Source organism: Coenobita brevimanus, chromosome 60 (assembly GCF_032717465.1).
Source record: "Coenobita brevimanus isolate Jiangsu-jjx chromosome 60, ASM3271746v2, whole genome shotgun sequence".
NCBI classification, from domain to species: Eukaryota; Metazoa; Arthropoda; class Malacostraca; order Decapoda; family Coenobitidae; genus Coenobita; species Coenobita brevimanus.
The window spans coordinates 18,727,728-18,744,557 of record NC_137013.1 but is presented as its reverse complement, the minus strand read 5'-3'; positions in this window follow the sequence as shown (position 1 = coordinate 18,744,557).

Below are 16,830 nucleotides of genomic sequence, written 5' to 3'. Positions count from 1 at the left end.
GTGTGAGCGCACGGCCAGGCATTTAAACCCGCATTTGGCTACTATGGCACCATCCATACCTTAAATGTGTATAGTGATATTGTAATGTATATAGTGTAGTGTGCTTGTGAAAAATGTTTATAAGTGTTTCTTATATATTTTCAGAGAAATGTAGATCTGAAAATTCCTAACCGAATTTTACTGTTCCATTGCTATTGTTACATTACACTAAACGTGAAAAATGTCTCGCAAGGGCTTATCTGAGAAAGATTGCATGAAATACTTATTCAGTGGAAGTGAGTGAAGAAAGCAGTGAAGCTGAAATGGAAAGTGAATATGTTGAGGAGGTGAGAGTGAGAAGTAGGAGAGTAAGGGTGAAATATACCCTACGAGTGATAGGGCAACCCCACAGTCAGTTCCTTTCACCACTGCCACCATCCTCCTTTTACCACTGCCATGACTGATGCTACTACAACTCCTACCGCCATCACTCAGACGACATTTTTCACCTTTCCAGAGACCACTATACTGGTGAATGCATACAGCAGTAAATCACATCACAAACACACACACACACACACACACACACACACACACACACACATTCACAGACACACACACACACACACACACACACACGGGTGTGTGCGTGTGTGAAGGTCACAGCCTTGCCCTTAGATCGGACTATATGAGCTCTCAGCTCCCTTCCGGGAGGGTAAAAGCTGACGATCACGACCATCAAGTGATCCTGACTGACCCGGTGAATTACACACACACTTACACATCACAAATACTCACACACACACTCGGGCTGTGATCGTACCTGTCCTCCTCTCTGCAACTCCATCTCCTCTCGAGAAACACTACAACACTGCTAGAGGACGTGAGTAACCAGATTATTTGTCTAGTTCTTATACTATTGTAGTGTCAGGTATAAATTGTGTGTTTACTATATATTTCTCATAGGGAAAATGTGGTGCATTTCACTGCTATTCTCTCAGTCATTATACTCGTAAAATATAGGTCACATAAATAATCTGAAAAAAGCTTGATCAAGCTGATGATTTCCTATTCATACTTTTGTAAAGTATGTGAAATAAATAAAGTGTGTGAAAATAAATGGGGAAAAGTTACGAAAGACGAACATACTTAGCCTATAGGCCTGAGCATACGTGCTGTCACAGCGCAAACCGTGCGCAACCCATCATAACTTTTCAAAATTCATTTTCTCCATAACAATAATGGTTATAACACTGTGAATTATATCATGGGCTTCCTTAACCTTTGGGCTACAAAACTATAGAATTTACATATATGCTTGTTACAGTGTCACTAACAACATATGAAATAATAAACAAATCAGATGTTTTTAGGTAATTTTCGTAGTTTTTTTTTTTTTTTCGATTTACTAAAAAACTATTGGATGGATCAACTTCAATCTTTCACAGATCCATCGTTCTTCTCCTAGATCTATCAACAGTGGTGTTCCTCAGGGCTCTGTCCTATCACCAACTCTCTTCCTTTTATTCATCAATGATCTTCTAAGCTGTACATCTAACCCTATCCACTCATACGCTGATGACTCCACCCTTCACCTTTCCATTCGGTTCCCGCAACGCCCATCTCAACAGTTACTTCAAGAAACAAGGGATGAGGCTATGGCACACCTAATGTCTGACTTGGCCCGTATCTCTGACTGGGGTAAAAATAATATGGTTGTCTTTAATGCATCTAAGACTCAGTTCTTACACCTATCAACCCGACAAAATCTTCCACAGGTATACCCATTAATGTTTAATAATATTCAGCTTAATCCTGCATCATCCTTGAACATGCTTGGGGTTTCATTTACTCAGGACTTATCTTGGAAAGATCATATTACATCTCTTGTAAAATCTGCTTCCAAGAGATTGGGTGTGCTAAGCCGACTCCGCTCTTTCTTTACCCCTGCACAATTGTTGACTCTATACAGGGGTTTTATCCGCCCCTGTGTGGAGTACAACTCTCATGTGTGGGGAGGCTCCCCACATACAGCTCTTCTCAATAGGGTGGAGTCAAAGGCTTTTCGTCTCATTAACTCTCCTCCTCTTACTGACTCCCTTCAACCTCTGTCTCTTCGCCGCACTGTTGCATCTTTATCTCATTTCTATCACTACTTTAATGGTCACTGCTCCTCTGAACTGTCTGCTTGCATTCCTCCACCTCTACGACGGGTGCGTAGCACCCGTCTGGCAACAAACTCTCATCCCTTTTCTGTCCAACTCTCTAATGCAAGAGTTAACCGTTACTCCCAGTCTTTCATTTATGCAACAGGTCAGCTCTGGAACTGTCTCCCTCTATCTGTATTTCCTGCTGCGTATGATCTCCAGTCTTTCAAACGCAGTGTGTCCAGGCATCTCAAAATGATCGGATCTTGAATTTGGCTCTCTATTGTATTTTGTTTTTCTCTTGGAGGGAATTGTTACTGCGGGCTCTTGGCCTTTGGTTCCTTCTTCCTCGCATAAAAAAAAAAAAAACTTAGACATGTCCTTTGCAGTTGCACATCACAGGAAAAAATATCCACAGTGATGTTGGGAAGTTATGAGAAGCTAGTTTTCACATATATAAGATTTATTCTGGCTTCATTTCAGGACATTTATTCATCTGTTTTTTTTTTTTTTCTTATCTTATAGTATAAACATCAACGAAGATTATGGGAGGCGATTTATAACAATATAAGCACTTTCCGGGGGTACTGTTGGGTCATAGAAATTTTCCCTTGATGCGCGCAAGGAGCCAACCCGAGCAAGGTATTCGTTCTGTGCATGGAACCGAAACTTATTGGAAACTTATGGTGCACAAGGGGGTTAATGACATCAAGAGTGGGAGACTGACGAGGAGAGTATATGTGAATGAGGTGGAGGGGGGGAGAAGAAGGGGGAGGCCGAGGATGAGATGGGGGGATGGAGTGGAGAGGTATATGAGAGAGGGGGTGTGAGCTGGGAGCAGGGCAGTGAAATGGCAGGGTCAGGACGACATGAAGGCGATTTGTTTGTGGCCACCGCTTACGGGATTAAGGCGTCTGGCAATAGATACACAGGTAGATACAACATCAATACGACCAAAATTCTCATTAATAGCATAGTTCTCATATCCTTAGGACTATGCATAATACACAGCACGTCGACTGTACGAGTGTGTGTGTGTGTGTGTGTGTGTGTGTGTGTGTGTGTGTGTGTGTGTGTGTGTGTGTGTGTGTGTGTGTGTTCTTAACTAATTGTATCTTAACAGGAATGAGTCGAGCTCGTACTGTCTATCCGTCTATCTATCTATTGCCAGATGCCTCAATCCCTTATACGGGGTGGCCACAAACAAATCGCCTCCACATCACCATGTCCCCCGCCATTTCACTGCCCGGCTCCCAACTCACACAACCCTCTCTCCTATACCTCTCCACTCCATCCCTCCATCTCATCCTTGGCCTTCCCCTTCCTCTTTCCCCTTCCACCTCACTCACATACAGTACACTCTCCTCGTCAGTCTCTCGCTCTCCATCCTCTCCACATGGCCAAACCACCTCAGTGTGTTTCTCCTAATGCTTCCTATCACATCCACATCCACATCCCAACGCTCCTTCACATCCTCATTTGACAGTCTGTCTCTCCATGTGACTCCACAGGCTCCTTTCAAATAACTCATCACTGCTCTCACTCTTGTGTCCCTCCAACAACGTCCAAGCTTCACTTCTGCACATTAGATCTCTATCACAATACTGTCTTGTAATAACTTTTTCACTTCCATGCTCACTTCCCTGTTTCTTATCACTGCCTTCAAGGAACCAGCAGCCTTTCTTCCTTGTTGTACCTTTTCAAGCACCTCACCCTCCAAACCTCCATCCTTGCTCATCAAACTTCTCAAGTACTTAAATGCACTCACATTTTCCATTTCCTCATCATCCAACCTCACTGCACATTCACTGACTTCACCTGTCTCGAAGACCATAACTTTACTATTCCCTACATTCATCTTTAGAGTCCGTTTTTAACACACTCTCCCAAACTCACCCACCAAGCCTTGCAGCTCCCCTTTGTCTTCACATAACAACACAGTATCATCTGCAAACAACAGTATAGGGAGTTTCCAAACACTGCCGTCTCTCATTAGGGCCACCCCAACATCCTCTGCCCTACCTTGTATCCCTTTTATAACCTCATCCATATACAGATTGAACAACCATGGAGACATGACACATCCCTGTTTCAACCCAACCTTCAAATAGAAAAACTCACTCAGTTCGCTATACACACTCACTGCAGCCTTAGCACCCTCATACATACTCTTCACAGCATTCAACAACTCCTCATCTACTCCATATATTCTTAATACTTTCCACAATCCTCATCTATCAACCCTGTCATATGTTTTCTCCAAATCCATGAAGGCCGCATACAACTTCTTTCCTTTCTCCAGAAACTTTTCCGCTAAAGATCTAAGAATGAATATCTGATTTACACAACCTCTTCCCTTCCTAAAGCCTCCCTGTTCTTCTCCAACTAATTCCTCTGTTATTTCCCTAATTCTGTCAATAAGAATCCTAACATATACTTTTCCTGTTACACTAAGTCAAATGCCCCTGTGATTACCACACACTTCTTTTTCCCCTTTTCCTTTGTACAAGGGAATAATTATACCTGACTTACAATCATTCGGGACTCTGCCCTCCTCCCAGGCCAATCTGCACATCTTCCTCATCCATTCTACTACTATCTCACCCCCATGCTTCAGCATTTCACCACACACTCCATCACTTCCTGGGGCTCTCCCCATTTTGAGTTTCTTCATTGCTTCCACAACTTCTATCCTACTGATTTTTTCCAGTTATCTCACTTCCCTCCTTCTCCCAGCAATTCTCCAGCCTCTTATACTTGCATTACTTTCATTCTCTATGTTCAACAATTCATTAAAGTGTTCTGTCCATCTGCTCACTTTTTCTCACTTCTCAACTAATAATCTACCACTTTTATCTTTCACTCTCCTACTAACTTCACTGCCACCCTGTCTGACTCTCTTTACCTCTTTCCAGAAGATTTTCTTACATTCCCTCCACTTGACACTCAAATTCCTTCCGAATCCCTCATCCACTCTCTTCTTACGCTCTCTTACTAATCTTTTCAACTCTCTCTTCCTTTCTACATATAACTCTCTCTTCCCTCTCTCACCTTCTTCCACGCCCCTATTTCTCATCCATCCATTATGTTTTTTTCTTTTGTGCCACAGCCTGTCTTACCTATGCATTCCACCATGCTGTTCCTTGCACCCCCCCTCCCCCCTCGTCTTCTCTTCACCCCACACACCACCTCACATGCTTCGCATATTTCTTCAGTGAATATCCTGCGCACACCTTCCATGTCCCCCATCTGCTACAATTCATTTTTACCCAATCGTTCCTCCACTTCTGTCTTATATTGTGCCATTTTCTCATCCTCTTGTAACCTTTCCACTCTCCTTGCATATACTCCTAATGTCCTTTGTTCAGTCCCTAGTCGACATCTTGTGGTCAGTCCTGATCCGAGACTTCATGTTCGTATTTTTAGTTAGTTATTTTCCGGGGAGGGGCATTAACCTTCCGCCAACTCACTTTCTATCACGTAGGGAACACATGTCGGTTGATTATAAGGTTACCACTCAGCGTTGTAAATGATTTCCTGGTTTACAGGAAATCATTTGGCTTGCCACTCGATGCTGAGCCACCGTAAAAACGGTACCACTACACTAACTGGGTGGATAATGGGCGCCCCCACCTACCGTTTATTAAATCACTTTAATCATACATATCTTTAAATTTATGAATTGTTTTGACACACACTATTTCATTCGGTAGTGCATTCCACTGATCAATTGCCCAATTAAATGGGAAACTGAATTTCCTTACGTCTTTATCACAGCTCTTTTTATGCAGTTTTTTGCAGTGTCCTCTTGCTGATGGTTCTCCATAGGTTATATACTCGTTTGTCTATTTTCTTTTTCCCTGAGACATTTATATAGCGTAATCATGTCTCCTCTTTTCCTTCCCTCCTGTAGTGGTGGCAGATTCAGTTTTTCTAGTCTTTGTTCGTAGCTTAGATCTCTTAAGCTTGGTACCCCATCTTGTAGTGGCCCTTTGAACTTTTTCAATCTTATCTATGTGTTTCTTGAGGTGAGGATTCCCAACTACTGATGCATACTCCAGGGATGGTCTGATGAATGATGTTATTACCTTTCTCAGCATGTCTTGATTTACGTATGTGAATGCTACTCTCATATTAGCAAGCAGTGTATACATGTTCTGTACCTTCTCACTGATGTGGTCATCTGGAGATAGTCTGTTATTGATAATCACTCCTAGGTCCTCTCTGATAAGTGTACGGTTTTACTTCCAAACTTATAATCCCAGTCTGGTCTTTTTCCACTTTTACCAAACTTATTTACATGACACTCGTCCACACTGAATTCCATTTCACATTTATCGCTCCATTCATGAAGTTTATTTACTTCTTCTTGCACCCCTCTATAAGTCTGTGTTAGTAATTCTCCTTTGTGTTTTTGCATCATCAGCAAACATACTTAGATAGCTTTCATTTCCAATGTTACTATCTATGTCATTTATATACAGTAAAAACATAATTGGTGCCAGCACTGAGCCCGTTGGAACTCTGCTAGCCACTTCCCTCCATGATGAGTAATTTCTCCTTAGTATTTTTCTCACTTCCCTTTTTCTGAGAAAATCTTGCATCCAATAGCACAGGTTGCCTTGGATTCCTCCATGATGGTATACTTTCAACAAAAGTCTTTGGTGCGTTACTCTGTCAAATGCTTTCTTGAAATCTAGATAGATACTGTCCACCCATCCTTCTCTTTTCTGTAATGTGTCTGTAACTCTGTAACTTAACAGGTTAGTAACACATATAAGGCTTCTTACATCTAAAGTATTCCAATTTATCTTTGTACTGAAGTCTGCAGTTAGTATAATTTTCTCAGATTTCTCTTCCTTTCTATGTAGTAATGCTCTTAAACTGTGAATTGTACTCTTTGCCAGGTCTTCATATTCGCCTCTTTCCCAAGTGTTTGTTCTGGGTGGCATGTATAAATTTCTCACAGTTAATTTCTCTTCAGATATAGTAATTCCTACTGGAATCATTTCTACTTGTGAGGATATATCTAGTTCTGTGTCTTTGACTTGTAGATTTTTCGTTGTCACTTATAATTCCTCCTCCTTTTTTTTTTTAGTTCTTATATCTTCTCCATATACTGTATTCCTCTAAGTTTAGGGTATCATTTGATATCCTTGGGGTAAATTTTGTTTCAGTTAGGCAATTAATATGAAGTTCCTTTTCTTTAGTATAATCTTTCATCTCTAATAATTTAGATACCATTCCATCTGCATTTGAGTACATTAACTTAATCATCTTGTTTACATACTTGCCATAGCTTGAGTCTATTACTTTCCTTTTTTTATTCCCTTCTGGTTAAGTGCCATTTTCTTACCAGCGATCCAGTTACTTTGAAAAAAAAAAATACTGTTCTCTTCCTCTGATCTTGCCTCTTTTTTTTTTTTTTTTTCCTTCCTCCTTCTTCTCCTTTAGTGTACCCAATTCCTCTTGAGTTAGGCATCTTTTTATCCGTACTTTTTTGAATTCCTCTTTTTCCATGAGTTTGTTGGCATCTTTAGTATTTACTCTACAGTGTTTGCACTCTGCAATATTATTTTCAGGGGCCTTGACTTACTTCTCTCATATTTCCCTAGCTTTTCATGTTCTTCTATGTCTTTCTCACAGATATCCTCTAGTACTTGCTGCAGTATGTTCTTTAGATTTTCCATACCCTTTTTGTCCCTTGAGATTGTTTTTTTTTCTTCTTCTTCTTCTTCTTCTTCTTCCCCAATGCCACTGATTACTATGGATTTGTTAATCTCTACAGCTTCCCTGACTAGTTTCGTTTTTCTCTATAATTTGTTTTGCTTCCTTTCTTACGCTTTCTTCTTCTTCCCTTGTATCTAAATCATTCTTTACTTTCACCATTTCAGCATATGCAGTTTGTACCTCGTATTGGTAATTTCTCACCGTTTCATTTACCTGTGTTATTTTCCCTTCAGCGTTACTACTTTGGTCTATCAGACTGCTTGAATGCCTGATTTTCTCCGTATCGTTTCTGAAATCATCCACAATTCTCTCATAGTTAACAACTGTACATCCCATTTTACTAGCCTTTGTTCTCAGTGAATTTACTTCAGCTGACAGTTCATCTATTGTTGTGGCTTTTCTGTTTATTTCCTTTATTAATTCTTTTTTTTTTTTTCATTCTGTCTGCATAGCTCATTCTTGATTTCATCAGTTTCCATTTGAAAACATCTTTCAAGTCTCCTCACTTTTTCATCTAATTTATCGTAAGTTTCCTATTCAACCAGGTCTGGGTAGAAGTCATCCTGTTTTTTACCTTTGTCTTTTTTCTTAACACCTTCCAAAAGCACATTTCCAAAATAAGAAGCCATCTTGAAGAAAAGATTTCTACTTACAGTTTCTGCATCACTTTGTCGTCTGCTAGCCTCGATGTTGTCCAGCTGACGTAAGTAAATTCATCACGTTCCTTGTCACTGATATGGATGTTTTCTTACTTTAGGCTACACTTCTTTGTTATTTCTTGTTTTACTATGTTGGATCATCACCTAAATTATCCTGATACGAGCTTGACCCATAAATTTGTACAATTTAGGTTTCCTCATAGCGGAGCTCAGTTATACACATCCGACCCACGTGCTAGTGGAGCTAGTGGTGTGTTCTTACCTAATTGTATCTTTACAGGAATGAGTCAACCTCGTACTGTCCTGTGTCTTAAACCATATTTATCGTACATATCCTTAAATCTGTGAATTGTTTTGGCACACACTATTTCGTACAATTTAGGTATCCCCATAGCGGAGCTCAGTTATACACATCCGACCCACGTGCTAGTGGAGCTAGCGGTGTGTTCTTACCTAATTGTTCTTACCTAATTGTATCTTTACAGGAATGAGTCAACCTCGTACTGTCCTGTGTCTTAAACCATATTTATCGTACATATCCTTAAATTTGTGAATTGTTTTGGCACACACTATTTCATTCGGTAGTGCATTCAACTGATCAATTGCCCTATTTGGGAAACTAAATTTCCTTACGTCTTTATCACCTCTCTTTTTATGCAGTTTTTTGCAGTGTCCTCTTGCTAATACTTCCCCAAACGTTAAGTAATCATTTAAGTCTATTTTCTCCTTCCCTGATATGCATTTAGCATAATCATGTCACCTCTTTTCCTTCTCTCCTCTAGTGTTGGTAGATTCAGTTTATTTAGTCTTTCTTCGTAGCTTAGATCCCTTAAGCTTGATACCCATCTTGTAGCGACCCTTTGAACTTTTTCAATCTTGTCTATGTGTTTTTTGAGATGAGGACTCCAGACTACTGATGCATACTCCAGGGTTGGTCTGATGAATGATGTTATTATCTTTTTAAGCATGTCTTCATTTATGTATGTACGCTATTCTCATATTGGGAAGCAGTGCATACATGTTCCGTACCTTCTCACTGATGTGGTTAGCCGGAGATAGTCTGTGATTGACAATCACACCTAGGTCCTTCTCTCTTTCTGATATGTGTAGGGTTTTATTTCTTAATGTATAATCCAAATCAGGTCTTTTTCCACTTTTACCAAACTTGATTACATGACACTTGTCCACATTGAATTCCATTTGCCATGTATTACTCCATTCATGAAGTTTATTTAATTCTTCTTGTAGCTCTTTACAAGAGTCTGTGTTAGTAATTCTCCTTTGTATTTTTGCATCATCTGCAAACATATTTAGATAGCTTTCATTTCCAGTGTTACTGTCTATATCATTTATATACATTAAAAACATGATTGGTGCCAGCACTGAGCCCTGTGGTACTCCACTAGTCACTTCTTTCCATGATGAGTAATTTCCCCTTAGTACTGTTCTCATTTTTCTTTTCATGAGAAAATCTTGCATCCAACAATACAGATTGCCTCGAATTCCTCCTTGATGGTACAGTTTCCATAAAAGTCTTTGGTGTGGTACTGTGTCAAATGCTTTCTTGAAATCTACATAGATACTGTGCACCCATCCTTCCCTTTCCTGTATTGTGTCTTTTACTCTGTCATAGTAGCTCAACAGATTAGTAACACACGATTTTCCTTTCCTGAAACCAAATTGTCTTTCTTTTATCATACTGTGTTCTTCTAGGTGATTTACCCAAGGTTTTCTTATGAGCTTTTCTAATACCTTGCTTACAACACTGGTTAGTGATAATGGTCGGTAGTTAAGTGAATTTTGTCTATTCCCTTTCTTAATTAAGGGAACAATGTTTGCTTTCTTCCAAATATCAGGTAGTTTACCTTGACTCAAGGATTTCTTGAAAATTAAAAATAATGGTTTACTTAACTCCTTTGCACATTCACGTAGCACCCAACATGAAATTTCATCAGCACCATTTGCTTTTCCTTTGTCTAATTTACTTAGCTCCTCCTTTATTTCTTTTTCTGATGTTTGTATATCTGGTAGTATGTGTGGGCATGCATGTTCCACATAATCTCTCTCAAATTTTTTTTCCTCTGTAAAAACTGATTGGAAATTCTTGTTTAGTGCATCACAAATATCCTTCTCTTGTGTACAGGTGATTCCATCGTCCGTAATGGACTGTATTTTATCTTTTACTTTGGTTTTGCTTCTGATGTAGCTGTAAAATAGCTTTGGTTGATCACTACTTTTATTTATGATATCCTCCTCAAACTGTTTTCGGGCTTCCCTCCTTATTCTTGTATAATCGTTTCTTGCCTGTTTGTAATTATTATATGCCCTTTCACTATCGTGTCTTCTGTATCTATTCCACAACAAATTTCTTTTTTCTTTTGATTTTTTACATTCTGTATTGAACCATTTCTTTATTTTCTTTTCTGCTTCTTTGTGCTGTGAGATGTACTTCTGGACTCCTATCTCATAAAGTTCACAGAATTTTGCATGTAGAGCATTGAAATCTTGTCCTCTAAGCTCCTTTTCCCAAGCAATTTCTAAGAAGTACTTCTTTAGGTCATGATACTTTCCCTTTTTTTAGTTTAGGCTCTTTTTGTAATTCTCATTGCTGTTATCTATGTCATATGCAATCCTGAAACTGCATTTCAGTACTACATGGCCGCTTTTGCCGAATGGAGGGTGATATATTAAATTGTCAATATCGTTTTCTTGCCTAGTAAATATGAGATCTAGCATAAAGGGCACATCGAGTCCTCTTTTTCTGGTGCTTTCCCTTACATGTTGCGTTAGGAAAAACTCTTGCACAATATCCAGGAGTTTTTGGTCCCAACAGCTTTCTTGGCTTATTATATCTAGAGTATTCCAATTTATATTTGTATTAAAATCTCCAGTTAGTATAATTCTTTTCGATTTCTCTTCCATTTTATGTATAACTGCTGTTAAATTCTGAATTGTACTCTCCGCCAGGTCCTCATATTCGTCTCTTTCCCATGTGTTTGATCTGGGTGGCATGTACAAATTGGCTACAATTACTTTCCATTCAGATGTATTTATCTCTACTGCAATCAGTTCTACTTGTGAGGGTATATCTAATTCTAATTCTTTGACTTTTAGATTTTTCTTAGTTAATATTATAATTCCTCCTCCTTTTTTTTAAGTTCCTATGTCTCTTACATATATTCCTCTAAGTTTAGGATGTCATTCGATATCCTTGGTGTTAATTTTGTTTCAGTTAGGCATATTATATGTGGTTAATTTTCTCTGACATAATCATTCATCTCTAATAATTTAGATACCATTCCATCCACAGTTGAGTACATCAAGTTAATCATCTTGTTTATATACTTGTCATGATTTGGTTCTACTACCTTCCTCCTTTTTATTCCCTCCTGTTTAAGTACCACTGTCGTACCTGCAATCCAATTACTTTGTAAAAAAATGTATTCTTCTCCTCCTCTGATCTTCCCTCATTTTTTGCTTTTGCTTCCTCCCTCTTCTCTTTCAGTAATTCCAGTTCCTCTTCTGTTAGGCATCTTTTTATCCATACATTTTTTTACTCCTCTTTTTCCATAGGATTCTTTGCATTTTTCAGTATCTCCTCCACGGTGTTTACACTCTGGAAGGTTACCTTTAGGGATCTTGACTTGCTTTTCTCGTATTTCCCTAACCTTTTGTGTTCCTCTATGTCTTTACTGCAGATTTCCTCTGATACTTCTTTCACTGTGCCCATTACATTTGCCATCTTTTTGTCTCTTGAGATCTTGTTTTTTACTTCTTCCTCTTCTATACCAGTGATTACTATAGATTTGTTAATATCCACTGAATCTCTGACTAACTTAGGATTGTTTTGGATTATTCTTTTCACTTCCTTTTTAATGCTTTTTTCTTCCACCCTTGTTTCCAAGTCTTTCTTTACTTTCCCCATTTCAGCATAAGTGGTTTCCACATCATTTTAGTAGCTTTGCACAGCTTCATTCACCTGTGTTATCTTCTCCTCAGTATCACTGCTCTGGTCTATCAGACTGCTTACTTACCTAATTGTCTCTGTATCATTTTTGAACTCTTCCATAATACTCTAGTGGTTGACTACTGTACTTGCCACTTCACTAATTTTCCTCCTAAGTGTACCCACTTCAACTGTTAGCTCATCTATGGTTGTGTCTTTCTTGTTGACTTCCTTTCCTAATTTTTCTATTTCTTCCTTTTGCAATTGCATCTGTTTCTTGTGTGTGTGTGTGTGTGTGTGTGTGTGTGTGTGTGTGTGTGTGTGTGTGTGTTCTGAGTCACGTTGGATCATCTCCATGGAACGGCAATTTTGATTATCTGTTGGACTGTTGTGAGTGTTTATTGCTAGTAGCTTCATCGAAGCTACTAGCATTAAACACACAAACACACCCACACTCAGCGTGATGTGTTTTATGTTTAGTACCTGTGTTGTTGTTGTTGTTGTTGTTGTTGTTGTTGTTGTTGTTGTTATTATTATTATTATTATTATTTTTATTATTATTATTATTATCATCATTGTGTATCATAATTATTATTTTCTCTTAATTGTTGTTGTTGTTACTGTTGTCAGTATTAGTATGATATGTGTTTGTGTGTGTCTGTATATATATGTACGGTATATATGTTGGCATATAACATGTGTATTTCTGTTTGTGTCTGGAGAGAGAGAGAGAGAGAGAGAGAGAGAGAGAGAGAGAGAGAGAGAGAGATTCTGTGGTACAGTGGTAGAGTGTGCGTTTCGTACACGGGTGAACCAGGGTTCGCGCCCCCCCAGGGGCCACATGCTGCATTGGCAGACACAAGGGGTGCTGTGGTTGAACCAGTGTTGCTTACTATAAAGTATGCTTGCACCCAGTCGGCTTGTGCGTGCCGATTACACTTGGTTCACAGACTACACACACATCCAAAGCCACTCCAACACTACAATTACACTTACAAGTACTTCTCACCCTACATACAATCTCTACCAGACAGCCTAAGCCACTTGGTAGAGAGACATTGGCTGTATCGTCCCGACTTCGGTCGGGATAGGCCGGTCCTGCAGTGGATACTCAAATGGCTGATGATGATATATATATATATATATATGTAGAGGTGTGCGGTACATAGGAGGACTACTGGGCCCTGAAAGCAGGCTGTGAAGCCTATGCCCAGAGTCGGTCACATAAATATATATATATATATATATATATATATATATATATATATATATATATATATATATATATATATATATACATATATATATATATATATATATATATATATATATATATATGTGTGTGTGTGTGTGTGTGTGTGTGTGAGTGTATGTTTATATAGGTATACCGTATATGTATGTATATGTATGTGTATATGTGTGTATGTATTCATATATTTGAGGGTATGCATCATCCACTTGATCCCAAACATTCCCTCACGGGACCTCACAGCCTATTCTTCTAATAATTCGTCAAGGGTCCTGATTTGTCCAGGTGCTCCTTTAATGTCAGGAAATGCTGCCCACATCTTAAGCCCCCCCCCCCACCAAAAGTAGGATATATATAAGGTGTCCACTTGCAATATTGTTCATTGGCATGAAAAAGCTTGTATGAAGTGAAACGTTGCCATCTTAATAAAGGCTTCTCTTCAATACAGTGTTTGTACTGTATTCTTCATTATTGCCTGCATATTTGGCCATTCAAATAATTCTGACAACTGTTTCCTATGCGTATCAAAATATACATGAAATTGAACGCACTGTTGATAAGTAGGTTGCCAGGGCACGGTAATGAAAACTTCAGACTCCTGCACCTCGACAATAGGAACGAAGACCTAACATGAAAGTCGACAAAAGGAAACCGCAATGCTCCACCAATTAAAAGTAAAAAGAAAAAAAAAACTTCCACAATCATCCTGTATTGTGTGTTTTTGTTAGGGAGAGTTGTATTTTTTATTTTTTTTAAATAAATAACAGAACGGAGGAAAGAAAAACAAATGGGTAAAAAAAAAATAGTCCATACACCAGATTACTGGTGTCCTCTGTTCATAAAATATCTGTAACAGTTAGACTTGAACAGCTGTGGGTTGAAATTTGGAGGAAAACAACTCTGGGGAAGCGAGTTCCAGAGAGATGCAGTTCGGGGAATGAAAGAATTCTGATAGGCAGAAGTTCTGCAATATGGCTGAGTGACATTCCAGTCATGAGCGCTACCAGATGCTCGTGTAGCACGAGGGAAGGCATAGAGAGGTGGCACCATGGACGCAACTTCGTCTGAGCATTTGCCAAAAAAATATCTGTAAAATAATGCAAGGGAGGCAACATTCCTTCTTACTTGCAGGGGAGGTAGTTTATATGTAATGGCAGGGTTGTTAATGATTCTAACAGCTTTATTCTGAATTTTGTCTAGTTGTCTTAATGCAGCCTCTCCACAACCATTCCACAAGGGTGAGCAATATTCAAGCTGAGAGCGCACATGACTCTTTTAAATTATAGCTAACTGCTCATCGGCGAAGAAGTTACGGACTCTGTACAATAATCCAAGTTTCTTTGAGGCGGTTTTAGCAAGTGATGTGACATGAGAGGTCCAGCTGAAGGCACTGTTAAGTGAGACACCAAGAATTTCAATACTTTTGGAGATGGGAATATTAGTAGCACTGAAGGTAATGTACGAATCTGGCAATATCTGTTTATTAGTAAACTGTATATATTTAGTTTTACTAGCAGTAAAAGAGACAAGGTTGTTTTGTCCCCATTCGCTGATTGTAGATAGATCTTGATTTATGGAGATGGCTGTACTGAGTTGAGAGGTAGAGATATTAGACTTTGTAAATGGATGTCTGAGTGTGAATGAACTATGTAGTGTTGAGTCATCTGCATATGAGTGAATGGGATTGTGAGTGACAGATAAGAGATCATTAATATGAACCAGAAATAGGGTTGGCGCCAGAACTGATCCCTGCGGCACGCCAGCGTTAATTGAGTGGAAATTCGAATATACATCATCTACTTTTACTCTTATTTTCCTGTTACCAAGATAAGAAGAAATCAAAGGAACAAAAGACGTTAGTCCATAGCAAGGGAGTTTGGACAGCAGGGAACGGTGCCATACTCTGTCGAAAGCTTTAGAGATATCAAGAGCTACTGCATGAGTTTCTCCAAAAAGATCAATTAATTGATGGATGGTATGAGTTAAGAGATTGAGTATGTCAATGGTGGATCTTTCGTGGCGAAAACCGTATTGTCTATCACTAATTAAGTTGTTGGATTCAAGATGTTTAACAATATGCTTATTAATTAAAGTTTCAAATACCTTACCAAGAGAAGATGTGACAGCTATTGGTCTGTAATTGGAGGGGTCAGACGAACTTCCTTTCTTCGGAACTGGGTGGATATTGGCTTCTTTCCATGAATTTGGGAATAAAGAAGTACGAATGCATAGTCTGAATAATTTAGCTAGGACAGAGGCAAGTTCAGGGGAACACTTTTTCAAAACAATTGGCGGAATTCCATCTGGGCCTGGAGCTTTGTTGGTAGGTAAATTGTCTAGGATGGATTTTACGAATCTTGTCTTTATTTTAAGTGGGGCAATTTCGGGAGAATCAAGTTCCAGTACTGAGAAATTCTGGCTGGTATCATCTATGGTAGAGTTTCTGGCAAAGGTACAATTATGTGTTTCTGCTGTGGTTGTCACAGACAGTAAAATGAATCTTTGTTGACCAAGTTTTGAGGCCTTGGTTGGTGGGAAACAATAGAGGGAAACTGAAGATGAAAAGAATGTAGTATTAGTTCACATTTAACAAATTCCCTAGTGAACTATGCCCCAAAATAACTGTGAATGCACACGTAGTTCGTATTCATCAACTTTGATTGACAAGCATACTTAGCTCTGTTATAAAAAACGTCTGAAGTAGCTGGAGTGATAATGATGATTACAAGAAACTAGTAGTTCATTTGCAATACTTTTCAGCAGCCTGTACCTTGAAGCCTTTCTGAATGTACATGTAGTTCAGATTAGACAAGTACATGACACTTCTAATCATATTGTCACAAAGATTAAAGGGCGTGGTTGGTGGGGAACAACAGAGAGAACTGAAGACGGAAAATGTGTGGTCAGTAGCTCCTGTTGAACAACACTTTTTAGGGGGTAATTTGTACTCTAAAGCATGTACACATGGTTCAAATCCACCTTTTTATTTCATTCTGATTCGATTCAACTATGAAGCTTATTCTAAAGCACCTATGAAATGATATGGTGGTCTTGTTTCTATTAGTACTGTATGAAATGTAAGCTGAAGTAACTGAATGCACAAGTAGTTCAACCTAGTAA